Raw genomic sequence first — 27678 nt, 5'->3', positions numbered from 1 at the left:
CACAAATCAAAAAGTATAAAAAAGGGGTGGGGCATGGGCGTGGTCTGGGAAGAGCAGGGGCAGGACATGGGCATTCCAGGAAGTTACCTTGAAATGTGCACGCAAGTATTTAAATGCACAAGTATGTGCCGGGGTTCCCTACCACGTAACTTTACTTCTGTTATGGACAGCATGTAAGTATTAAAATTAAAAAAATTAGGTGAGTCAGCGAGATTTTAAGGGTCGAGGTTAAAGGGTTGAAGGAAGGCTAAATAACAGGGGGACTAAGAAATCTGATCCGTTAACTGAGTGAACTGGGAGCAAAGTGGGAAAAAAGGCTATTGCAACAGAGCACATATCAAATAAAATCCCCCCTCCCCCACTTAGGCGGCAGAGCTGATGTTTGCACAAACATCCACAAGTCCATATAAAATTGCATGTACATGCATGCATGTACAGATGATTTTATATCATATGTGCATATTAGGGATGTGAATCGTTTTTTGACGATTTAAAATATCGTCCGATATATTTTAAATCGTCAAAAAATCGTTAGGGCCACGATACAATACCAATTCCCCTGATTTATCGTTAAAAAATCGTAAATCGGGGGAAGGGGGAGGGCAGGAAAACCGGCACACTAAAACCCCCTAAAACCCACCCCTGACCCTTTCGGACCGCCGCTGAACGACCTCCTGCACTCGATCTCCTGCCGGCGCCATTTTCCGTACGAAAACGATTCGCGGCAAGAAATCGCTCCCGGAACCCCGCTGGACTCCCAGGAAACTTTTGGCCAGCTTGGGGGGGCCTCCTGACCCCCACAAGACTTGCCAAAAGTCCAGCGGGGGTCCGGAACGACCTCCTCCGTCGAATCGTTTTTGTCTATGGCCACTGCCATTTTGCGGTGGCCATTTTGAAAAATGGCGCCGGCTGAAGACAACACGATTCTATTGAGGGGGCCGTTCCGGACCGCCGCCGTTCTGGACCACCGCCAGATCCCCAGGTAATTTAAAGCATTGGGGGGGGGGTTCGGGAGGGTGGGGGATTTAATTTAAAGGGTCGGGGGTGGGTTTTAGGGGGGTTTAGTGTGCCGGCTCACGATTTTAACGATTTTTCACGATAGTTTACACACCCAAACGGCAACAATACGATTCCCTCCCCCTCCCAGCCGAAATCGATCGTTAAGACGATCGAGGACACGATTCACATCTCTAGCGCATATACGCATGTATTTTATAAAATGGCCACGTCTGTGCGCACGAGCCGGCAAATGTGTGTACATGTGCCCCCACACGCATGTTTAAGACATAAGAACATAAGAAAATGCCATACTGGGTCAGACCAAGGGTCCATCAAGCCCAGCATCCTGTTTCCAACAGTGGCCAATCCAGGCCATAAGAACTTGGCAAGTACCCAAAAACTAAGTCTATTCCATGTTACCATTGCTAATGGCAGTGGCTATTCTCTAAGTGAACTTAATAGCAGGTAATAGACTTCTCCTCCAAGAAGTTATCCAATCCTTTTCTAAACACCGCTATACTAACTGCACTAACCACATCCTCTGGCAACAAATTCCAGAGTTTAATTGTGCGTTGAGTAAAAAAGAACTTTCTCTGATTAGTTTTAAATGTGCCCCATGCTAACTTCATGGAGTGCCCCCTAGTCTTTCTACTATCCGAAAGAGTAAATAACAGATTCACATCTACCCGTTCTAGACCTCTCATAATTTTAAACATCTCTATCATATCCCCCCTCAGCCGTCTTTTCTCCAAGCTGAAAAGTCCTAATCTCTTCAGTCTTTCCTCATAGGGGAGCTGTTCCATTCCCCTTATCATTTTGGTAGCCTTTCTCTGTACCTTCTCCATCGCAATTATATCTTTTTTGAGATGCGGCGACAAGAATTGCACACAGTATTCAAGGTGCGGTCTCACCATGGAGCGATACAGAGGCATTATGACATTTTCCGTTTTATTCACCGTTCCTTTTCTAATAATTCCCAACATTCTGTTTGCTTTTTTGACTGCCGCAGCACACTGAACCAATGATTTCAATGTGTTATCCACTATGACGCCTAGATCTCTTTCTTGGGTTGTAGCACCTAATATGGAACCCAACATTGTGTAATTATAGCATGGGTTATTTTTCCCTATATGCATCACCTTGCACTTATCCACATTAAATTTCATCTGCCATTTGGATGCCCAGTTTTCCAGTCTCACAAGGTCTTCCTGCAATTTATCACAATCTGCTTGTGATTTAACTACTCTGAACAATTTTGTGTCATCTGCAAATTTGATTATCTCACTTGTCATATTTCTTTCCATATTATTTATAAATATATTGAAAAGTAAGGGTCCCAATACAGATCCCTGAGGCACTCCACTGCCCACTCCCTTCCACTGAGAAAATTGTCCATTTAATCCTACTCTCTGTTTCCTGGGTCAGACCAAGGGTCCATCAAGCCCAGCATCCTGTTTCCAACAGTGGCCAATCCAAGTCACAAGTACCTGGCAAGGTCCCAAATGTTATGTTATGAGTAAAGTCAATAGTGGACCCTTGGGCCGGCTGAGGTGGACAGCGTCCACAGGAGTTAATAAGCCGGGAGGCGGCACTCAGCTGGAGCGGACTGATGGCGTCTTCACCCTGGAAACCCAAGACCCCCCCAGGAGGAGCCCGTAGGGGTCCGAGTCGCTGGGACTTAGGAGAATCGTGAATGAGTCCAAGGTCTGTGGCTGGCTGAAGACAAAGGAGAATCGTGAAGAAGACCAAGGTTCGAGGCTGGCAGAAGACAAAGGAGAATCGTGAAGAAGACCAAGGTTCGTGGCTGGCTGAAGACAAAAGAGAATCGTGAAGAAGACCAAGGTTCGTGGCTGGCTGAAGACAAAGGAGAATCGTGAAGAAGACCAAGGTTCGTGGCTGGCTGAAGACAAAGGAGAATCGTGAAGAAGACCAAGGTTCGTGGCTGGCTGAAGACAAGGAGAATCAGGAACCGGAGCTGGAGTCAGGATATGTAGACAGCAAGTAGAGCCCAGAGCTGGAGCCAAGGCACAGCAGGACCAAACAGAACCTGACCTGGAAGCAAGGCACGGCTGGGACAAGCTGGAACCGGAGCTGGAAGCAAGGCACGGCTGGAACAAGCAGGAACCAGGGCTGGAAGCAAGGCACGGCTGGAACAAGCTGGAACCGGAGCTGGAAGCAAGGCACGGCTGGAACAAGCAGGAACCAGGGCTGGAAGCAAGGCACGGCTGGAACAAGCAGGAACCAAGGCTGAAAGCAACGCTGGGAAGCAACTAAGCACACAGTAGAGTGACCTCGTTGCAAAGGCAAAGCAAGGAAGTCAGACGCTGGTTTAAATAGCCGGCCAGCGTCTGACGTCAGGAACGGGGCGGTTCCGCACTTCCGGGTGCTGGACCTTTAAGAGCCCCCTGCTCGCGCGCGCGCGTTGCCTGGCAGTGGGAGGAGTCTGAGTCGCTCCTCGGCAGCGTCTCCACGTGGAGAGAGACGCTGCCATGCGGCCCTGCAGGCCCCAGGAGCAACGGAACGCGGCGAGACCGGGAGAGGCAGCAGAAAGGTAAGGACCCGGTCGCTAGCCTAGCGACCGGGACCGCAACACCAAACATTAGATAAATCATAAGCTACTACACTTATTAATTACCATAATAGCAGTTTATGGATTTTTCTTCTAAGAACTTATCCAAACCTTTTTTAAACCCTGTTACAGTAACTTCTGTAACCACATCCTCTGGCATTGAATTCCACAGTTTAACTATGCGCTGAGTGAAATATAATTTTCTTTGATTTGTTTTAAACGAGCTACTTGCTAACTTCATGGAGTGCTCCCTGGTCCTTCTATTATCTGAGAGAATAATTAACTGATCTACATTAACATGTCCATGTTCTATCATTATTTTGAAGACTTCAATCATATCCCCACCTCAGTCATCTCTTTTCCAAACTGAACAGCCCCAACTTCTTTAGTCTTTCTCATAGGGCAGCTGTTCCATGCCCCTTATTATTTTAGTTGCCCTTCTCTCACTTTCTCCAGTGCAGCTATATCCTTTTTGAGAAGTAGTGACCAGAATTGCACTTCAAGGTGCGGTCTCACCATGGAATGATACAGAGGCATTATAACATCCTCTGTTTTATTTGCCATTCCCTTCCTAATAATTCCTTACATTCTGTTTGCTTTTTTGATCGCCACAGCACACTGAGCTGATGATTTCAAAGTATTATCCACTATGACGCCTAGATCTCTTTCCTGGGTGGTAGCTCCTAAGATAGAACCTAACATTGTGTATCTATAGCAAGGGTTATTTTTCCCTATATGCATCACTTTGCACTTGTCCATGATAAATTTCATCTGCCATTTGGATGCCCAATCTTTGAGTCTTGCAAGGTCCTCCTGCAATTCATCACAATCTGCTTGAGATTTAACTACATAATTTTCTGTCATTCACAAATTTGATAACCTCATTAGTCGAATCCCTTTCCAGATCATTTATAAATATATTAAAAAGCACCGGTCCAAGTATAGATCACTGAGGCACTCCAATATTTACCCTTTTCCACTGTGAAAATTGAGCATTTAATCCTACTCTCTGTTTCCTGTCTTTTGTCCAGTTTGCAATCCACAAAAGGACATCCCCTCCTATCCCATGACTTTTTAGTTTTCTTAGAAACCTCTCATGCAGGACTTTGTTGAATGCTTTCTGAAAATCCAAATACACCACATCTACCTGTTCACCTTTGTCCACATGTTTATTTACCCCTTCAAAAAAATGTAGGAGATTTGTGAGGCAAGACTTCCTTTGGGTAAATCCATATTGGCTGTGTCCCATCAAACCATGTCTATCTAAATGTTTTGTGATTTTATTCTTTATAGCAGTTTCCATGATTTTTCCCAGCACTGAAGTCAGACACATTGGTCTATAGATTCCTGAATCACTCTTGGATCCCTTTTTAAATATAGGAGTTACATTGGCCATCATCCAATCTTCAGGTACATCGGATGTTTTTAATGATAGGTTACAAATTAATTGAAATAGGTCTGAAATTTCATTTTTTAGTTCTTTCAGAACCTTGTGGTATATACCATCCAGTCCAGGTGATTTACTACTCTTCAGTTTGTCAATCAGGCCTACCACATCTTCCAGATTCACTGTGATTTGGTTCAGTTGATCTATATCATCGCCCATGAAAACCTTCTCCGGAATGGGTATCTCTCCAACATTCTCTTCAGTGAACACTGAAGCAAACAAATTGTTTAATCTTGCCGCGATGGCCTCTAAGTGCCCCTTTAACCCCTTGATCATCCAATGATCCAATTGACTCCCTCACAGGCCTTCTGCTTTGTATATATTATAAAAAAAAATTATTGTGAGTTTTTGCCTCTATTTCCAACTTCTTTTCAAATTCTCTCTTAGCCTGTCTTATCAATGTCTTACATTTAACTTGCCAATGCTTATGCTTTATCCTAATTTCTTCTGATGGATCCTCTTCTAATTTTTGAATGAAGATCTTTTGGCTAAAATAGCCTATTTCACTTCACCCTTTAACCATACCAGTAATCGTTTTGCCTTTTTTTCATCTTTCTTAATATGTGGAACACATCTGGACTGTGCTTCTAAGATAGTATTTTTTAACAATGTCCATATCCTTTTTCACTTCACCTTTTTTAATAATTCCCCAGTTCCTCACAAAAACTGAATCCCTCTTCCTTGCACAATCGTCTCATCCATGCATTGAGACTCCAGAGCTCTGCCTGCCTCTGAGGACCTGTGCGTGGAATAGGGATAATTTCAGACAATGCTACCCTGAAGGTTCTGGATTTCAGCTTTCTTCCTAAGAGCCTAAATTTGGCTTCTAGAACTTCCCTCCCACATTTTCCTATGTCATTGGTGCCTACCTGTACCATGATAGCTGGCTCCTCCCCATCACTGTCTAAAGTCCTATCTAGGTGACGCATGAGGTCCGCCACCTTCGCACCAGGTAGGCAAGTTACCAGGCGATCTTCATGCCTACCAGCCATCCAGCTGTCTACATTTCTAATAATTGAATCACCAACTATGACAGCTGACCTAACCCTTCTCTCCTGGGCAGTAGCCCTGGGAGACACATCCTCAGTGCAAGAGGACAATGCACCACTTAGACAGCAGGTCCTTCCTACAGGATCATTTCCTGCTGCTCCTTGTTGATGCTTTCCGATCATGAGACCTTCCTCTTCTAAGGCAGCATCCGGGCTGCCAGATGAGTTGGGATGTGGTTACTATGTCCCTGAAGGTCTAATCTACCCTGTTGCTGATCCTCACTGCTTCAGCTCTGAGCATCCAGCGCAGACCCATCAGGGTCAGGAGCATGCTGCCGGCCCAACGCAGCCCTCGAACACCCCTGGAGCATGCCACCAGCCCACCGCTGCCCTCAACTGCCTCCGGAGCTTGCCGCTGGCCCAGTACCGCCCTCAACCACCCCCGGAGCATCACCAGGCAAGAACACGCCTCTCTCCATGAGAGGACCATCCCCCTGGCGATGTCACCCCGGTGACCTACCACCACACATAAGCAAGGCCGCGACCGGAAGACTGTCTATTTCACCGGCTCCATCGCCCGACCCTCACCAACTCAGCTCCGGCACAGACCCATCAGGGTCAGGAGCATGCTGCTGGCCCAAAGCAGCCCTTGACTGCTACCGGAGCATGCCGCAAGCCCATCGCTGCCCTTGACTGCCTCCGGAGCTCACCCCCAGCCCAGCACCACTCTCGACCACCCCCAGAGTATCACCAGGCAAGTACGCACCTCTCTCCATGAGAGGACCACCCGCCCCGGCGACGTCATGCCAGAGACCCACCACCACACATAAGCAAGGCTGCGACCACAAGCGTCGCATGCCTCAAGGAGCACGACCTAAGGGGCATGCCCCTTAGTGCGCCCCTTTGTTCTGACCCCTTCCCGCAACACACCAGCTCATTCTCATCCTCAATCCCCCCTCTCTCCAACCCACTTCCCCCACCCCTGAATTCACAGATATCTACACCCCCCCCCCCAAAAGGGCATTTCCCCCCTCCTACTTGCCTCCCACAGAAAAGCCCCCTCTCCCCCTCTACAGGCCCGCTCTCAACACAGTCCACCCTCCCCTGTCCTTCCCAAACCCCATTTTATCACATCCCTCCATGCTCACAATGCTAATCCCGACAAACAAAACATTAACCCACACTCACAAGAATCTTTATAACAAAAGAGCCACCATGCACCCCAGATCCCTCATCCCAATCACAATTTCCCCCATAACCCAACTGCTCAGCCTATCTCTGTTCTCCCTCATAGTTTTCAATGCCAGATCCCTAGCATAAAAGACCCCAATACTGCATGACATCCTAACAGACCACAAGCCCGACATCTGCGCCATCACTGAAATATGGTTCAAGCCTACAGACACAGTCCTAATCAATCATCTCCCAACACACATTTATGACATTACCTCCATCCCAAGGATCAAAAAAAGAGGAGGTGGCCTTCTACTAGCCATAAAGAAAGAACTTCAAACTTAAAGATAGTCACACTACCCCCAACCATGAAATGGCCTACTTCAAATCCATTCATTTACAACTCTGCCTAATATACATTCCCCCAGGCATGCTAGAACGCGATGCCTCACCCCTCATCGAATTCATCATGCAAAACATTAACATAAACACCCCAGCCATCAACCTAGGCGATTTCAATCTTCACATAGTCGCCGTTCCCCCACCCCCTCCTGCGAAGCGATCCTCAACTCCCTCACAGCCATAGGTTTCAATCAAATCATTGACTCCCCCACCAACAAAGCAGGACACTCCCTAGACCTAATCTTCATAAACACACTCATACAAACCTCAACATTCCACCCCCCCCCCCTCATGTACCCCTGTACCCTGGTCCGACCACTTACTAATCCATAGAAACTTCTCCATAAGCACACCCTTCCCAATCACACCTCCACTATACAATTCAGAAAACCATGCAACATAGATGACCTAATGGAAGCGCTCCCCCCGCACTAAACAAGCTAGACGTAACAAACACTAACTCTGCCCTGGCCTCATGGAACACTATCACCAATAACATTGCCAAAAAATTCTGCCCTCTAATATCCAAAGACATAAATCCCTCAAAACACAACAAAAACTCCTGGTACTCCCCAGAACTAAAAAACCTCAAACAATTCATAAGAAAAATAAAAAAGAAATGGCGGAAATCCTACACCCCCAACCTTCTAACCAAATACAGTGTGAAAGTGACACCTGCCTAGAAATTAAAGGATAAGCTAGGGGTAGGTGGGAGGGTTGGAAAATACAAACAGACATTTGTCTGTTGCCTGCCTTTCTGACAACCTATTTAAAACAAAACACACAAACTTCTGTTTGTTGCCTGCCTTTCTGACTACCTATTTAAAACAAAATCAAAAACACACTAAAAATTATACCCAATAGTTTACTTCTCCCCAATACTTTTACACTTTAAACATTTCTCCAAGCAGCACTTATTGATTCTTTCCAGCCACCAGCAAGGTGATCCTCTCTTCTCAGTGTTGGAGTGCTCTTAACCCTTCAGATGATGTTTACCCATAAGATTCATTAGAATTGATTAGAAAACCCCAATTTGGGAGCCCAAAATAGGCTGCATTGCTTCCCCCATTGATTTTAATGGGAAATGAATGAACAAATAGAATGACTAAATGAAAGGAATGATTGTGACTTGCAAAGCAAATAAACAAGCAAAACAAAATTTTATCCTCTGGAGGGTATGGAATCCATGGGTGAAACTTTCAAAAACTATATAAACAAACTTATATGCTGGCTTTTAAAACCTCCGCTGCTTTAATTTTATACAAAATTAAAATCTTGACTTAAGTGTATAGCATGCATATTTAAGCAGGAAACAAATTCAGCTTAATCTAACTGGTCAAAATTTAACCAGCTAGGTTTAGTGTGGCTGGGACAAAAATCAGCTCTAACCAATTAAGTCCTTTTTAAAAAAATACAGCAAACCCTTGCTTCATTTCTGAACTAATATAAAAATGAAATGGACCCTCCAGTATTCAGTGGCTTCCCCTCTCCCCAAGTCATAACCTGCCCTCTGATTTACAAAATGGACACTCAACTACTCCCATTACTGAGGTCTCACCCTTCCCTCTAAAATAGGCTCCTCCTATCCTGACTCTCACCCCCAACTTTCAGGTGACCCCAAAATCAGACCCCAGCGAACGAACAGAAGAACTTCCAGAATTGTTCTGACAACAATCAAGGTAATAGAGTATTTAATAGGGGTGGACAAATCTGACTCAGATTCAATTTCTTGTAAATAAAAATATCATTTCCTGTCTAGTAACCAGTTCCGTTCACAGAAATGGCAACATTTTGAGATTAGAGGCATATGCAGTATTCTCTCTAGATGTTAATTTTTAAAATCCATGTGGCATGTGCTGGCCCAAGACATGTGCTTATCTCCCAGCTTTGGTGCACATAGGGCTTTTAAAGACTGGCAATATGGCACCAAAGGTGGCATGAAAAGCCCAAGGAACCATAATGGGGCAAAACAGTATCAGCAATAGTATGAGTTCTCAAAGGCACATTGAAATGAACAAAGCAGAAGCAAGAGTGGCCAGAACACCATGAACCCTCTTTTACCCCACTTGCCTCCTACCCACCCTTAAGGTTCAGCACCAGAGAGAAAGGAATTGATGCTGGGTAGATGTGTTACCATTCCAAACAGTTTAAACCCCTTCAAGCCCGCCAAATTCAAACCTATCAGCAAAAGGCATTCAATTAGACTCTACGGCTCTAATCGGGAGAGCTTTAAAAACATGTGGCCCAATCGATTTTATCATTCAATCCTATTGGCCATAAAGTCTGTAAATTAAAAATCCATCGCTGTTCCTTTTGCAGTAGCATTTTATTTATATTGCCACCCCGTCTAGCAGAAACCTTTTGTAATACAAAAAAACGGAGATCTTCCACCGCATGATTATACTCCCGCCAATGTTTCACTAGGGGAGCTGTTTCCACAATATTTCTAATTCTGCTGCAATGTTCTAGTATACGAAGTCTCACCATTCTTGATGTTTTTCCTACATACAACAGCCCACATGGGCATTTCACAACATATACTACCGAACTGGTTTGACATGTAGTGGGATTCCTTAAGAAAAACTGTTTCCCAGACACAGGATGTGAAAAATCCTGTATGGTTAGACAAAGTTTGCATACACTACATTTAGTGCAAGGGGAATGTCCACCTACTTTCTCATGCATTTGCTCTCTATCACCCAAATCTGAATGAACTAGAATGTCCCTTAAATTCCTAGATCTCCTAAAAGAAAACATAGGGGGATCCTACAGACTTTATGGTCAAAAGGATTGAATGATAAAATCGATTGGGCCACATGTTTTTAAAGCTCTCCCGATTAGAGCCGTAGAGTCTAATTGAATGCCTTTTGCTGATAGGTTTGAATTTGGCGGGCTTGAAGGGGTTTAAACTGTTTGGAATGGTAACACCACTGATTGGTTTGGAGGTAATGTTTTTTAGGGGTGGAGATAGTGTGTAGTTAAGGTTAGTTGATTGGTAGAGCTTGGTTTAAAAGGAAGTAGGAGGGGATAGGTTTACTTCCGTTGATCCACTCGATGGGAGCATTTTCTTGAGATGTGGTGATGGCGTTTTTTCGCCAAAGATGAGAAAGGTAAGAACTGTTGTTTGTCATGCTGGTGGTCTCTTGAGAAAAGTTCATTTACTTTGACTGTTTCTAATTGGTTTTACTTTTTGATTTAAGTAAATCTGAGATAAGTGTTCCACGTTTTTGAATGGTTGAGATGATGTGAATTTGGAGTCGGGGAAGTGTCAAACTGTGCGTCTGGGCAAGTTCTTTGGGACGTACAGGTATGATAACATCTAAACAGTTTTATAAAACATTGATTTGAGAAATGTGTTAATTTAAATTATTCAAAAATTGTAAATTATGTTAAAATGTTTTTAGAAAGCCCTGTGGATAGATGTTGGATACATGAGCAGTGGGAGATTGTTTGGAAAAGCTCTCCTGAAGAAGCCTGAGGGAAGGCGAAACATGTAGAGAGAATACAAGGAGATAAAGAAGATCGGCGTTTGTTAACGCATAAATGTATGTGCAATTAGACTCTTTCTGCTTACAAAATATATTGTATCTACATTTGATACTGTGGTATGAGATGATTTATATTTCACGTCGAAGCATTTGAATGTTTAGGAATTTGGAAATGTGATTTTATGAGTGGTTGAATAAATGAGTGTGGATGATGTGTGATGGTTGATTATGTTTTATTGTTATATCTATTGTGTGGGGTATTTGGGATAATTTGGGATTGTCTTTTATAAAAGAATTTTCACCAATAAAGTTTGATAAAATTGGATTGATGTCACAATATATATGTCTGTCATATGACAGGGCAAAGGTAGCGCCGGCGCCATTTTGGTTCCTGTCCCCCGACATTACGAGCATAGGAGATCGCTCCTGGACCCCCGCTGGACCCCAGGGACTTTTGGCCAGCTTGGGGGGGGGCTCCTGACCCCCACAAGACTTGCCAAAAGTCCAGCGGGGGTCCGGGAACGACCTCCTGCACTCGAATCGTGCTGCCGTAATGAAAAATGGCGCCGGCCATACGGCCATACGGCCGGCGCCATTTTGCAATACGGCAATATGGCCATACGGCCGGCGCCATTTTGCAATTTATTGGGGGATTTATTTTAAAGGGTCGGGGTGGGTTTTAGGGTTATTTTAGTGTGCCGGTTTTCCCGCCCTCCCCCTTCCCCTCCCCCTTCCCCTGATTTACAATTTTTGACGATAAATCGGGGGAATTCCTATTATATATATCGCCTCTAATGATTTTTGACGATTTAAAATATATCGGACGATATTTTAAATCGTCAAAAAACGATTCACATCCCTAATGACAAGTTCAAGAGTTGGTAAGTACTGTAGGCGAAGAGAATTTACATTGGCTCACAATAAGGGGCAAAGGGCACCAACAACATTGATAGAAAGTCCTAGGCCTGAATAAATCCCTGAAGGAGGCCTGATGTCATTTCTGTATGGTATCATTAGGTGAAGGAGCTGAGTTAAGCTTCACTGGAGGCTAAGATTCTATTGACTGGAGACACCAAATACTCTTTAACCTCTAGCTGTTTAATATTCAATGAATCAGGGAATACAGGAAATGTTTCTTCTGAATCAGTTATTATAAATACTACCTCAATACAGAGTGCTGCACTTATGCAGCCCTTGCCTTTTGCTGTGGTATAATCCAAAGGCTAAATACTAGATGAGATCAAAAATTGCAGTAACTGTAAGGGAATAGAGTTTGAAGAAAATATCCAAAAGGGAATGAAACCGTTAAAGATATCTGGGTGGGTAAGGCCTATGTAAATCATTAGATAGCCAGTGCAAGATCAAGACTCAGCAAATACCATAGGGAAAGGGATTTACAATAGGGATGTGGATCGTTTTTTGACGATTTAAAAAAATTGTCCGATATTTTTTAAATCGTCAAAAATCGGTACAGTGAGCGATACAATAGAAATTTTCACAATTTATCGTGAAAAATTGTTACTCCCGTTATGGGAGTTATTTGGGGGGAGGGCGGGAAAACCGGCACACCAAAACAATCCCTAAACCCACCCCGACCCTATAAAACTAATCCCTTACCTTCAGCCACCCCCCCGAACCCCCCCAAAACTTTTTACGAGTACCTGGTGGTCCAGTGGGGGCGCGGGGACCAATTTCCCGCTCTCGGGCCAATCTCTCGCTCTCGGGCCATCTTTAAAGATGGCGCCGGCCATCCAGTGCTCCTATCATGTGACAAGGGCCAGTCAATGGCACGGATACCCTGTCACATGGTAAGGGCAAAGGGCCATCGGCGCCATCTTTATGAGTGGCAGCCGATGGCCGGAGAATGGGAGATCGCTCCCGGGACCACCACTAGAGCACCAGGTAATTTAAAAATGTTTTGGGGGGATCGGGAGGGTGGGAGAAGTTAAGGGGTCATCTTTAAAGGGTCGGGTGGGTTTTTTTTTAATCGGGCCATCGGCACCATTTTTGAGTGGCAGCCAAAATGGCGCTGATGGCCCAAGAGCGGGAGATCAGTCCCCGCGCCCCCACTGGACCACCAGGTACTCGTAAAAAGTTTTGGGGGGGTTGGGGGGGGGGGTGGAGGAAGGTAAGGGGTCAATTTTAAAGGATCAGGCCTCACTAAAAAAAAATTAACGATGTGAATCGGATTTGTTTCTCCCTCCAGCCGAACCCGATCGTTAAGACGATCGGGCACACGATTCACATCTCTAATTTACAATGCAGCAGGGAGTCAGCTGGAGCAGCGGAGGTAGCACTTAAGATACTAAGACTGGATTGGAGCAGAAGTGGCAATAATGTAACTGATGTTATTAAAAACTGAAATAGTAGGAGCAGAGCAATGCAGAAAGAAGAGTAGCTGGAAACTCCCTAAAGTGAACCTTGAGGGCTGAGATGGAAGGAGGAAGAATAGCATCAAAAGCAAAACGTTTTCAGGAGGGCAAAGCAGTATCTGGAGTGGCATAAAGGGCCCAAGGAGTGATGCACCAAATATACAAAGCAATGGATAGCAAAGACAAGACCAAGAATTGGAAAGTATAGTAAGATAAGGGAATTTGAAAAGAACCTCGAAGTCAGAGTGGGGGATGCCTATCTCAGCAGAGGGAATGAAGCTGATCCTGCCAATAGCTTATGCTTCTGTCAAACTGAATGTTGAGGCATCTATGTGTTATGTACATAGAGCCAGGTCACTAAAACTGAACCCCAGTGATTAGTTTTATACCCTTGGGGTGCAGGAGGGGGTTTGAAGGGCTGGGTTGGTGGGAGGTGGCATTACATTGGTGTCCTTATTTTGTATGGGAGGGGGTAGGGGAAGAACACTATTGGAATAACTGAGTTGGGGGTGGGGGTGAGGCTGGCACCATCGCTGCACGTGGACTTTTTTCTATTGTTGGGGTCTCAGGTCCATCTCTAGTAGTGGCCCTGGGTTGAGCTGGGGCTCAGCCTTGACCTCTACTCAACTTTCCCATTTTGCCACAGAAATGTTACTTTTTTGGCTGTGGCCCTGTAAGACAATGGCGATCCTTAGAGGTTGGGGCCGCCATCGCACCTAAAGCACCACTGACAGCGTTCTTTTGTCTCACGGCGTTTGGCTGTGAAGAAAAAGAACGTGCCATAGAGCCACAAAGTATTTTTGGGGGAGGGGCCCCACTATCATGGTGACACTCCCATGATAGCTAGACCCCTCCCACAAAAAACATTGTGGTTTAATGCATCAAGGTGTAAGTTAGGTTACATAAAATTAAACCTAATATATGACCTAAATGGAGCATAAGACTTGTAACCAATTGTTGTGTGCCTAACACAGTAATTAGGTCGAGAAACTGCTGAGCAGAGAAGGATAATAAATTATCCACTTACATATTAAAATCTCTAATTAAAATAACGTTATCACTAGTTGACAATAAACTATTAAAAAATAGTAGTCTGTTTTCCAAGTTAAGGGCTGGTGGAGCACACATAAAACGGAACTGTAAATGTAAAATCTTTAACTTAGCATCAACTCCTTCACAAAGCAGCAATGGGACTTTCTGCACCAATAGTTTTGATTTATAAAATATTAATATACCTCCCCGCTTCTGCTCTCATGCTTGTCCATGGAAATGGTAACCTGGCAGTGTCATTAAATTTAATAGAAGCATATCAACATCAGAATGCCATGTTTCAGTTCTGAAAAATAAATCTAGGTCATTCTCCTGCTGCACGTCAGCTACATCTATAGCCTTATGCCTAATTGACTGGGCATTTATATAACCAAATGATAACTGCTCCATAACCAAACTACCAACCCCACACTCCACCCACTCATTACAAACTTAGGATCAGTTTAACACCTCAATATTTTCCTATCCCTCTCATATCTCCTGTGCAACTCACCATATACTCTCTGTCCAATAAGATCATATAATAGTATAAAACCAAAACAACCCCCCCCCCAAAAAAAAAAAACAACAAAAACCCAACACTAATTCTCCTAAACCAAACATCATTTATAAAACTGAAAACCTGAAATAGTCATAAAATTAACCAGCAGAGTCCCATGCTCACTGGGCCCCCATCCCACTGAAACCTACAAAATAAGACAAAAGTGCAGCAGGTCACTGGTTGGACCCATTCCTCACATCCTTCCCGGGTTCTGTATTGATGTAAGTAGGCTGCCTGGAATCCCTCCCACCCAGGTTCAAGAAACCCAGGCCTTATGCCCCTAGCCCCCAGACTTCCATTTCCCCCTCCCCACACCACCGATACAACAAAAAAAAAAACCTTGCTGGGAGCAAGGTATGAACTTACCCACTCCTGGCGCTCAAGCACTGCCCTTATCAGGAGCAACACTAGAAGCATAAACTACCCAAGGTTTATGTGTCCATGCTACAAGCCTCAGGTACAAATTTAGGGGGAGATTTATCAAGCAGCAAATTTTGTATCATAGGAGGGGAGAAATATCACAAGGGGGGGGGGGGGTGACCCTGCCTAAAAAAATAATGCACTGTTAACTGTGTGCAATTTTTTTATCAGGGGACAAATATGTGACAAAAATTGTGCAATAAAATGTGGCCCACCCGTGCGATGATGGCCCACATTGGCTGGGGCTGCCATCGCATTTAAGAGCCTGAGACTCTATAATCACCTCTCTACCCCCTGAAATTCCCCTCCCCCATTGCCTTCTTTGGTGGTGGCAACCCCAAGAATATTTTAAAAATCAGTTTTGAAACCGCAAGGTGATGACCCACACCCAATCTCAAACACCCCTTAGTGGAAAAAGCTCCACCTGCACAAGCAAAGACCTCCCCCCCTCCTCCCCAATATATGCACTCTGTCTCCCCTCAACTCAACAGAAAGCATTAATTCCTGGGATCTAGGGTCCCATACCCCAATCCAAACCTCCACCCAATACTCCCCTGTATTGGCCTGGTGGTGGCCCAGAATGTTCCCTGGTGGGCTGGTGAGGGCCCAGAATGTCCTCTTGCTCCACGTCCGGTCAACACTATTTTCCAAAATGGAACAGACTGGCCTTTGCTCAACTATATGGTAGGGATCATCCCTTGCCTCTACCATTTGGAAGGTTGATCAGTGCCATTTTGGAAAATGCATTGAATAGGCCTGGAGCTCGGGGTGCTCCAGGCTTCCATTAGACCATCAGAGATTGTTTTCATGGTACAGGGGAGGTCCAGGGGTGGGGATGGGGGTCAGATTGGCCCCCCTCAGACCACTAGGATATATTTTGGAGGGAAAGGAGTGGGATGGGGCCCTAGACCCCAGGGATTCATACTTTCTATTGGGTGGGGGGCCCAGGGGGATGAGAGAGGACAAAGGGGTTGCACATATGAGAAGGTATTTGTTTGTCCTGGGAAGGTTCTGCCACTAAGAGGTCCATATTCAGATGCTGTCTGGCTAGCAAAGTTAGCCAGATAAACTTATCTGGCTAAATTTGGAGGTATATTCAACAACAAAACTACACTATTGAATATAGCTGGCTTTGTTAAATTGGCTAACTGTAGCCACCTAATTTTAGGACAGCTCTTTGGCCCAACCAGACATAGCTGGCTAAGTCATCTGACTAACTCTGAATATTGGAATTAGTTGGTTAACTCAGCTGGCTAACTCAACTCCTCCTATTTATGTCCCCAGAATGCCCCTAACTTTAGCTGGCTAAATTCTAGCTTCCTAACTTATTAGGAGGTTAGAATTTAGTCAGATATGTTCCCTTATATTTAGCTGGCTAACATCTGAGTTACAATCAATCTAATAGAGCCTTAACGTCCTGTCACTGCAATATTAAGTCAAAATTTGCTTTAAACAAAATTTCATGAAATTGTTTTGTTTTAAACTCACAAGCGAATCTCTGGCTCTAATATACTTTAAAGTTTGAAAAAATCTTTAGCATATTTATGAAAAAAAAATTTTGGGGGGTAGGTTGGAGGTTTCATATGTTTAAATAGTGCCCCAGAACTGTGATGTATATATAATTATTAACTTCCAACCACTTCTGTGTTTTATTGAATTTTCTTAATATGCTAATGTCCCAAATTTTTTCAAAACAAATGACATCCACTATTTGATATGCATTTTCTTCTTCTTTTTCCACACCTTTGAGTATAAAATATGAAGCCTACTACAAATCCTGGATAGTTTAAATAATCCCGACATGTACATGTTTCAAACAAACCGTCCTTCCTCAGGGGATGTTAATCTGCATCACTGTATAACGGGTTCTCTCCATACTGCTTATTTGTTCAAAGTGTCTTCTCTGGCCAAGCCTTTGATCTTCAAACAGATACCATTCAAATTCAGCTGATCCCTAGCATAAAATGTCATTCATACGTCACCAGAGATTCTCCACTGAACATATCCGCGATCACGCCATACCATCCAACCAATCGGTGAACCTCCGTTTACAATCACTCTTTGCTGTACCTCCTCCAATTAAATTAACGTAGTGAGATTCAGTTCCTCATTCATCCCATTTGGGAAAGAGGTCTTTAAGGTATAAATCCAGAAGGCTTCACGATAATTAAGTTTGACATTAAGATCTCCACCACGGATTGAAATGTTAGATTGTTCTATTATTGTCCACGTCATATGAGCAAAATCATGTCCGGCTTCCATTAAATGTTGTATCATCGGTGCAGTCATTCTTGCTGTATTGAAACGTGATTTATGTTCCCCCAGCCTGACTCTCACAGGTCATGCAGTGTGCCCTACATAAACCTTAGGGCAAGGATATATTATTGCATAGATGACATTCATAGAATTACAATCCATGTTTGCCTTCCTCCAAATTCTATAACCTGTTATTGGTTCAAGCCACTCTTTCCCAACAATGGACTGTTGATACCAACTATAATGCCCACAAACCAAGTGGCCAAAAACTTCCACTGGTTGGATACAATGTTGCAATTGTGACTGTACTACTTTATCTCTAATATTCATATCTCTCGTAGTGGCAAACAGCGGTAATCCTTGAAAATTTCATGGAGAGCTAATATATGCCAATGTCTCTTAATGGGAGATGCTATAGCACCAATGGCGGTAGTTTGCTTTAAAATACAGAACAACCTGGACACTTCTCTCCTTGGTTTATATTGAAGCAACTGCTGTCTGTCGCTATATTTAGCTCTCTTATATGCCCGTTGTATGGCTTTATGAGGATATGCTCTCGCCAAAAATCTGCTTTTCAATATTTTGGCCTGTGTTTCAAAATTAATGGTGGGAGTGGAAGGGAAATAGAACCAAAAGGTTACTAAGAGCCAAGAGAAACAGATAAGTATGAGAAAAAAAAAGTGTGAAGCTTGCTAGGCAGACTGGATGGGCCGTTTTGTCTTTTTCTGCCGTCATTTCTATGTTTCTATGTTTCTGTTGAACATATTCTTCTAATACAGAAAAACTCGGTTACGGGTAACCCCATCTTAAAACTGCAGGCATGGTGACTATGAAATTTCAACAGATTATTCCTATCTGTTGATTTTCGATGTACAGTAGTATGAAATTCCCCATTCTGGTGAGACACAGCCACATCCAAAAACATGACCCGATGACATGAAAATTGAGCTGTGAATTGTAAATGATCATCTTTTGTATTGATCCAATGAAGGAATTCTTCAAGATGACTTTCAGATCCTGACCATATAAAGAAAATATCATCAATGAATCAATACCAACATTCAATCTTTGCCCACCATGATGATGGAAAAATATAACGTTCTTCAAAGTCTGCAACGTATAAGTTTGCCACTGACGGTGCCAGTGGCGAACCCATTGGAATCCCATGTACCTGATGATAATAATGCTGTCCAAATAAAAAATTATTATTAAACAACACTAGCTGCGTGAGATCCAACAGTAATTCAGTTAATATTCTTTGTACTGTCATACATTGTTCCAAAGTATGACTCAAGATCTGAAGAGCAATATTTAGGTGTATATTTCTGTAAAGGGAACTGGTTGGCACCATTGCAATGCATGAAAATATAATATACAGGTTTTTGTACGTGATATTTTTACCTCAGAAGTCTATACTCAGAATGTTCTTTTTAATATAAATCTGTTATTATAAATTCATAATTTTAAATTGTGTGTGTGTGTGTGTGGGGGGGGGGGGGGGGGGGGCCTTTAAAGTTCACCCTTGACTGGCCATGAGCTCCAGAGGTGAGGGGATAGACCTGGGTAGGGAGGAATGTTAGATTTTAAAATTTAGACTACTAGAGGGAGATTAACTGGGGGCTGGGGGGCAGCACAGTAATTATTCGCTCAGGTAGCAATAAAGCTAGCACTTGAACTGTTTATAACATATTTTGGGGGGAAGGGAGGGGATTGGCCCACTGGTCCCTTTGTTTGTTTGCTTTTGATTCTACTCAGCTGGGTATCTTTTAAAGATATTCAATTAAGTAACACATTATCCTGTCATACAAGGCTATTTTCAAATATAACTGGTTAGGACTTTTTGGTATCTGTTCTTATGTTAATGTCCATTGTGACCAATATATATAATGCCTTTTTTAATAATATTCAATGCTTGCAATAATCCCAGGAAATGTGCTGTATCCTTTATATATGATCTAGTCTTTTGCACAAACGGTTGTAAAAATAAGTCTATAAAGGAGGCTATAGGCTCCAAGACAGACTCCAAGCCTTTGCCTGATCCGATGCATCAACTCCTAGATTTCCCGTACCAGGGGGCAGCGGCAGCAGCCTTTCAATTACGTCATATCCTGCTGCTGCAGGTCCAGTCTCGCAAGAAGAGCTGCAAGATCACTGCTCCTCTCACGAGGCTGGCCCCACGGCAGCAGGAGATTCTGTCATTCAAATGCTGCTGCTGCTGCTCCTATTGCCAGCTCGAGCAGGAGATCTAGGAGTTGATGCACTGGATTGGGCAGGGGTTTGCATTACCTGTGCCCAATCTGATAACTAAATCTGAGCTGGCAAGCCTCTTTCAGCGGCTCCTATGCTGCGGGTGATCTGTCGGCCTTTTCTTTACTTTGGCTGCTTTGCTGTTCCTGCTGCCTGCTCACACAGAAAGGAGCGGAAAAGGAATCCTGATTGAAAGAAATCGTACCAAAGAATTGACTGGGAGAGAAGGCGGGAGAAAGGCATAGGGAGCTGGCAGGAAGAAAGTGGGGAAAGCATAGGAAGCGGTGAGAAGAGGGGAGGACAGCGCCTATAGAGGAAGGGAGAGGAGATGAAGGTGAAAAAAGCTGAAATAGTGACTCACTAAGGGGGGAGAAGAATCTCTAGAGGGACAGGGATGGGGGAAGAACTGAGGAGTATGAGAAGGGAATATCTAGAGGGAGGGAGGGAAGGGGATGGAAAGTGGGAGAAAGGGCAAATTGTGAGGGGAAAGGGGAAGAAGAGCTGAGGTAGTGAGGGAAAGGGATGAGAAGTGAGGGAAAGAGTTGAGGTAGTGAGAGCGCGGTTATCGGGTAGACCCCATCCCATCCAATGGTAGCCTAAGCAGAGAAGAGGCTGCGGGCTGCCAGCAGACCCCATCTCACCAGCAGCCAAAGTGGAATGGAGGCCACCTTATCCCAATCCGATGGAGGCCAAAGTGAAGAGGTGGGCCCAAGGCTGCCGGGGAAGCAAGTGGAAGAAAATAAGGTGAAGCCCCTGTGTTTGAGAGAACAAATGTGTGTGTATGTTTGAGAAGAAGTACGTATGTGTGTATGTATGAGAAAGGGAGTGCATGTGTGTGTATGTGTGTGTGTGTGTGTGACAGAAGGAAAATGTGAGAGAGGTAGTATGAATGTGTGGGAGTGTGTGAGCCAGAAAGAGCATCTGTGTGTGTGAGACGAAGCATGTGTGTGTGTGTGAGCATGAGTATGTATGAGAGAAAGAAAGTGTGTGTGTGTATCTGAGAAAGAGAGAGGAGAAAGTTTGTGTGCCCTCCCCCCCCCTCCCCCACTAATGAACAACAGTCTCAAGGTGACTGGAAACCAAAAGCTCCCAGGTATGAAGAGTGGGATATTTTATTTTTATCTTTATTAGTTTTAATTATTGGGTGTTTTGCTCTTTTGAAATATTTTACTGGTGTTTGGGAAATTTAAAAAAAAAACAATTTATATACGTTTTTAATTATTGGATGTTTATTCTTCAGCTGTCTTGAAATATTTATTTTCACCATTCATGTGGTTTTACTATTATGATTGATGTTTTATATTTCTTGATTTTATTGTTTTATGACAAATGATGATGTTTCTGTTGTTGCACTGTATACAGAGAGTGTGCCTTGTTGCAGTTTTCAGTTCAGAGTTTGCCTGCAAATTTATATTTATACTTTATGGTCTCTTTTTATTCTGTGATGGACTTTTTGTTTAGTGATGGACTGTCTGGTTTCTGCATGTGTGACCGAGGTGAGGTATTCTGCTAGCATGTAGCTTCTGTGTAGGGATGTATAGCAGCCTGGTTTGTTCTATTTTCCTAATTGGTATTTTAGGAGTTGGTTTATATTTGCAGTGTTACTTCTTCATAGGTAAAACTGTTATTATTTGAGTGCTGGCAGTTAGTGCTGGTTTGTTATTGGAGTACTCAAGGCTTTCTGAGGGTCAAGCCCACATCCAAAATGCATTACAATAGGCCTAATAACATCGATAATTTTGCAGCGTTTTCTGGTTGGCACCATTGCAATACATGAAAATATAATATACAGGTTTTTGCACATGATATTTTTACTTCAGAAGTCTATACTCAGAATGTTCTTTTTAATATAAAATCTGTTATTATAAATTCATAATTTTAAATTGTGTGTGTGTGGGGGGGGGGGGCGGGGGGGGGCTTTAAAGTTCACCCTTGACTGGCCATGAGCTCCAGAGGTGAGGGGATAGACCTGGGTAGGGAGGAATGTTAGATTTTAAAATTTAGACTACTAGAGGGAGATTAACTGGGGGCTGGGGGGCAGCACAGTAATTATTCGCTCAGGTAGCAATAAAGCTAGCACTGGCACTGTTTATAACATATTTTGGGGGGAAGGGAGGAGATTGGCCCACTGGTCCCTTTGTTTGTTTGCTTTTGATTCTACTCAGCTGGATATCTTTTAAAGATATTCAATTAAGTAACACATTATCCTGTCATACAAGGCTATTTTCAAATATAACTGATTAGAACTTTTTGGTATCTGGCTGCATGTAGCCGGATAACTTAAAGCTAGTATGTTCAGCAGGATGTTTATCCCACTGAATATATAAGACAAATCATCCTGCTAACTTGTCCACCAAACAGCCTATTGAATATTGGCCTCCATGTTTCCACTTCTTTTTACTCGAGTTTCTGTGAAGAAGACCTTCTTTTCCCAAAAACAAAAAAAAGGTGGGACTACACAAACAGACAGTTCCACACACGGCAACTCAGGAAAAATTGAACTAAGACTCCACACCCTAAAATGGTGGCAGGGGTTTTCTAAAGGCTCAAGCACACACCATCTTTCTCTCCCACACGGGGGCGCTCAAACCCCAACCTCTATTCAATAAATATCTCTGTACCTCCCCATGATCTTGGTTCACTCCTTTTGTCAAGGATTCCTATGATTCCTTACATTTGTAACTCACCTAGAATGATAGTTAGGCATGGATTAAATATTTTCAAATAAATAAATAAATAGATTTTGCATGTACATTTTTTCATCTGGATATTTTTCTTTCCATGAAGTTTCAGGAAATACAATCCTTCAACAAAACCATGTCAAAACCATGCAAGTTCACTGACATGTAGGCTTTTGAAACGTTGGCCTGTTCTTGTCCAGAACTTATATCTGAGTCTAATTTCAAAGGACTTTTGCCACAGAGGAGAAACTCCATTAGAAAATAAAACCAATAATATCTATATTTATACACAAAAACGTTTCCAGGCTAAACAATAAAATACCACAAACTGTTGGATTAAAATAATACAGCATGAACCTATAATATATCTGAGGAATAGGTCAGCTGATTTGATTGTGGATCCAAACTTCTTTCAAATTCAGAACTGTAAGATGTTAAGCACGTTTCCCATAGACACAGAACGGGAGAAAATCCTTAGTAAATCAGAGTAAAATCAGGTCAGGAAGCCACAGACTGAATTGGATTAATTTGGTATGTTCTCAGCATCCTAGAATTGACATACTTGCATGGTTTGTATCTTTTTCACTTCAAATGTGAATATTTACAGATTTAAACCTATATACCTCTTATATAGGAACATTCATTTTTATGTAAATGCATTCAGTTAAATCTGGATATTTTTTTCACCCAGGTCAGATCTAACAAATATATATTATATCAGAGGTAAAAAAATAAAAATGTAAAAAACCTGAAATTTGCTTTGAATTCTGTTATTTATTTTAAGGTTTTTTTTTATAAACTGCCTTATCTGCCCAGTTTTTTCATGAGAGAGAAGGGATGAAGAGGAAACTATAAATATGGGTAAAAGAGAGAAATTTGATTCAGTCCTACCTGTACAGTAGAAGTAATATAATCTATTTGAGATTTACTGGCAAAATGTGATTATTAACAATTCTATACTACTTTTGTGAGGAGTGGACATTTATTTTCTGTTAAAAAACAAAGATATTTTAGTAGCTAAATCTACCTCAGAACATAGACTTGCTGGCAATCAAACCTGCATAAAATTTGATTGCTAGCACTTTTCTATACACAATACTTTTCTAGGATACTAAAAATATCAGTTCCAGCACTTCTCTGGCCATTTTAATTACATCTAAACTGGTAGTTTCCATTTGATATGATGAACAGCACTACTGCAGGATATTGTTTGCCAGCCCATGCAAGCCAAGATCTAAATTACACTGCAGTGGTAATTATGTTTCTCTGCACTTATGTATTAGAAATCTTTTCTATAGTTTTGGCAGAGTGGTACAACTATATGATTATCATAATCAGTTTATAGCAAAATGGGTAAGATTCTCACCTACAATGTGACATTAGCAAGGGTCATTGGTTCATAAAGTCAATGGTAAAATCAATCATTAGAGATGAGTTATCAAAAAAAATCAAAACCCCATTCCTCCTGGGTGATCTAGAAGGGGAAGCTTGCTAGAAATTCAGCATGGTGTTTATTCAATCCCACACACGGCTTAGAAAATGTTAAAGCTAAAATATATTAATCAGAATGATAGTGTAGAGAAAGGCTATCGGTCCTTTAAGAAAGAACTAATAAAGTTAGTGACAAAATTATTTTATTGTTACAAGAAGCTCCTAATGTTCAAAATAATATAATTCATGTGGCATTCAAGTCCCTTGACCCGGCCCCCTGTTTCCCCCAAAGGCTATGTTAGGAGGGGCGAATCATATTCACACTTGGAAACTTAAAAGTAGTGACAGCAGGGTTAGGAGCTTCTTGTAATAATAAAAGAAATTTGTCTCTAACTTTGACCTAGATTCATCATTTTGCAATAAATATAGCAAAATTAGTGCCTGCAATGTGCGTTAAATTTATCACACCTGCATTAATTTCACATCATAGGCTGAGAAGTTCCCAGACAGGCTTTTATTACATTTTGGGCTGCTTGGGGAGAGAGAGAGAGAGAGAGAGAGAGAGAAAGAGAGCCTCTGTTAGGGGGCTCACAAAAAGTTAACTATTTATACCACTGTAAGAGGAGACACTAATAGCTTGGGGTGAAGTTTGAGGGGGTGGTGTGGGTTCTGGGAGCAATTTTACATGAACAGCCATACGTATGAACAGCACAGTTACCATCAGTGAAGATTTAATGTGATTTGGAGGGATGAAAGGTGAAAGAAGAGTAGATTTGTACCATGTTCTCTCTACCTAGCTTGACTGCAGTGCAATCAGTGGGCCTCCACAGAGTTCCTCTCTCTCTCTCTCTCTTTCTCGCTTTCCCTCCCCAATGTGATAAATCCTGTTTTGACTGTAATGCACAGCTATCCTAAGCATAATGCTCAAGAAAAAGGTGTAGTTATTTCTGAGGTTAATATTGCATGCAAGTTAACCAGCTCTCATTTCCATTTATTCCGCCCAAACTCCTCCCACTTGAATAAAATGTACATACACATTTTGCAATGCAGAATTTGTCTCATGCGTTAGGGTGTTATTACAGGTGTTAGAGCTCTAATGCCCGCAATAATGCCCTAACGCATTTTGATAAATGACCCCTTTATTAGTTCTTACTTAAAGTGCCAATAGCCTTTCTCTACGCTATCATTCTGGGTAATGTGTGACTCCTCCAGCTTTGAGCTCTACTCCGAAGCTAAAATATAACCAACACTTTAAGTGAATACTGTTATTTATATCCTTCATTTTGAAAAGGTGGCTGAATAGCCCCATGTCATTTGAACTAAACTCAAGAATATGAAAATGATTGTTCATACTTGAGTCATCAGCTAACCTCATTTAAATAGGCTTAATATTGCTCTGTAGGAAATAATGGTGAAAAAGCAGCATCGCATATCTTTATTAAAAACAAAACTCCTCTTTTAAAAAAGATATAAAGCAGGATGACCTAATGCTATAGAAAACAATGATCTATGAAAAGATTTGGAAAAATACCTTTTCCCATCTATATAATCTACCTTTTTCTTAATTTATTCACAGCTCTCTTGCCATAAAGGTAGAACATTGGCTCCTCAGTGAAAAAATGTACATTTTCCTTAAACAGATCACTGCACAGTCCCTCCACATCTGGCAACAGTTATTGTATATATAGAGTAACCTAGTTTAGCTCATTACTACTTAAGACCAACTTGTTAATGATTGTTCACTGTCTGGGGGTGGTATAAACTAATTATTGTAACTCACTTTACCAAGGCCTTCTGGAAGTTGTAGGGTCTAGCCCAGGATATCCATCCAGGATTTGTGTATGTTTTGGATGGGCAAAATAAGATGGATCTGAGCAACTTGAGATAGATGCTACAGAATTGTAAAAGACAAAGAACTGCTATTGTTTAATAAACAAGGCATTGTCTGAAACTAGTTGACATAGTTAAGACACAAACTTGTTGAAGTTGCTATGGCCATGACAGACATTTTATTGCTCTAAGCAGCACATTCTGAGCTGTCTCTACCAGGATATCCACCATCTTGTGAACCCACCTACTAAGAAGAAAACCAGCTTCTAAAAACCCAAAACTAATATGCTCATGGATTGTGGGATATCCAATCAATACCTTTAGGATTGTGGGCATTCATGTGAGAGCTTATTTTTAATGCATGCAGTATATTATCACAACCCACACCAGAGAGATAGCAAGAGAGACTGGGACGGATTTTTAAAGGGTTACGAGCATAAGGTACGCGCGTAACCCTTTTAAAACCCCCCTGCGTGCGCCGCGCCTATTTTACATAGGCTTGGCGGCGAGGACAAGCCCTGGGACGCACGTAAGTCCCGGGGCTTCGCAAGGGGGGGCGTGTCGGGGGCGTGTCAAGTGGGCAGCTCGAATTTTGGGGCATTCTGGGGGCATGTCGGGAGTGTAGCACCAGCCCGGGGGCATGGTTGAGGCCTTCGGACCAGCCCCCAGGTCGGGTGATGGTGCACCAGCAGCCCGCTGGCACGCGCAGAGTTACACCTGTCTCCTGCAGGTGTAACTTTAACAACAAAGGTAGGGGGAAGGTTTAGATAGGGCCGGGGGGGGGGGGGGGGTTAGGTAGGGGAAGGGAGGGGAAGGTGTGGGGGGTAGAAGGAAAGTTCCCTCCGAGGCCGCTCCAATTTTGGAGTGGCCTCAGAGGGAATGGGCAGCGCGCGCAGGGCTCGGCGCACGCAAGTTGCACAAATGTGCACCCCCTTGCACGCGCCGACCCCAGGTTGCCTGGTGCGCGAACAAAAGGTGACCCGGGTCGCCTGGTGCGTGAACAAAAGTATGCACGTGTAGATTCATAAAATCTACCCAACTCTGTATAGAGTCAATGTGACGTGTTATATATGTTTTATATATGTAAGAGAGTACAATGTCAACTCGGGGCAGGTTTGGGGGGGGGTGCTTTTACATACACAGTCAGAGGAATTAACTGCAAATTAGATATGACCGATAAATTGTACCAACAAGGGGAGTTGATTTGTACAATACAGTCTCTATTTGTTTTAAATGTGCTACTTGCTAAGTTTAAGGCGTGTCCCCCAGTCTTTGTACTTTCTGTAAGAGTAAATAACAGATTCACTCATTCAAATCTACTCATGATATTATAGACCTCCATCATATCTCCCCTCAGCTGTCTCTTCTTCAAGCTGAAAAGCCCTAACCTCTTTAGTCTTTCTACATAGGGGAGTCGATCCATCCCCAATATCATTTTGGTCGCCCTTCTCTGTACTTTTTCCAGTTCAATATATATTTAAGTATACCTGCAGCATTTCTTTGAAAACAGAGTCACTATTCTGTCATAGTCAATCTGGCCCTGCTTATTAATTCTCTTCGAACAAGCATTCTCACATTCCTAGAGTCCACTAATGGGTTGGAATGCAATCTACCTCAACCGAAATCACAAAAGTAGAGACTCCCTGGCTGGGGACATCCACAAAATTACAAAAGTGTGGGGTTATAGCATTAATGTCCATTGGCTCATCTTCCCTGCAGGGACAGTCTTTGGCAAAATGGCTCCTTTCTCCACAACTGAAACATGGCAGTCTGGCTGAAGTTT

General features: G+C 42.9%; 1 protein-coding gene across 2 annotated transcripts in view; it reads right to left on the bottom strand.

Annotated features, from left to right (window-relative positions):
* The window catches only part of TMEM121 (transmembrane protein 121), a 578648-nt gene that overhangs the window by 100804 nt on the left and 450166 nt on the right, over positions 1-27678 (bottom strand). The window lies entirely within an intron of this gene.

The sequence above is a fragment of the Rhinatrema bivittatum genome, chromosome 4, assembly GCF_901001135.1.
Source record: "Rhinatrema bivittatum chromosome 4, aRhiBiv1.1, whole genome shotgun sequence".
NCBI lineage: Eukaryota > Metazoa > Chordata > Amphibia > Gymnophiona > Rhinatrematidae > Rhinatrema > Rhinatrema bivittatum.
Note: the sequence above shows the minus strand (reverse complement) of the source record. Positions and strands in the feature narration are given on the sequence as shown.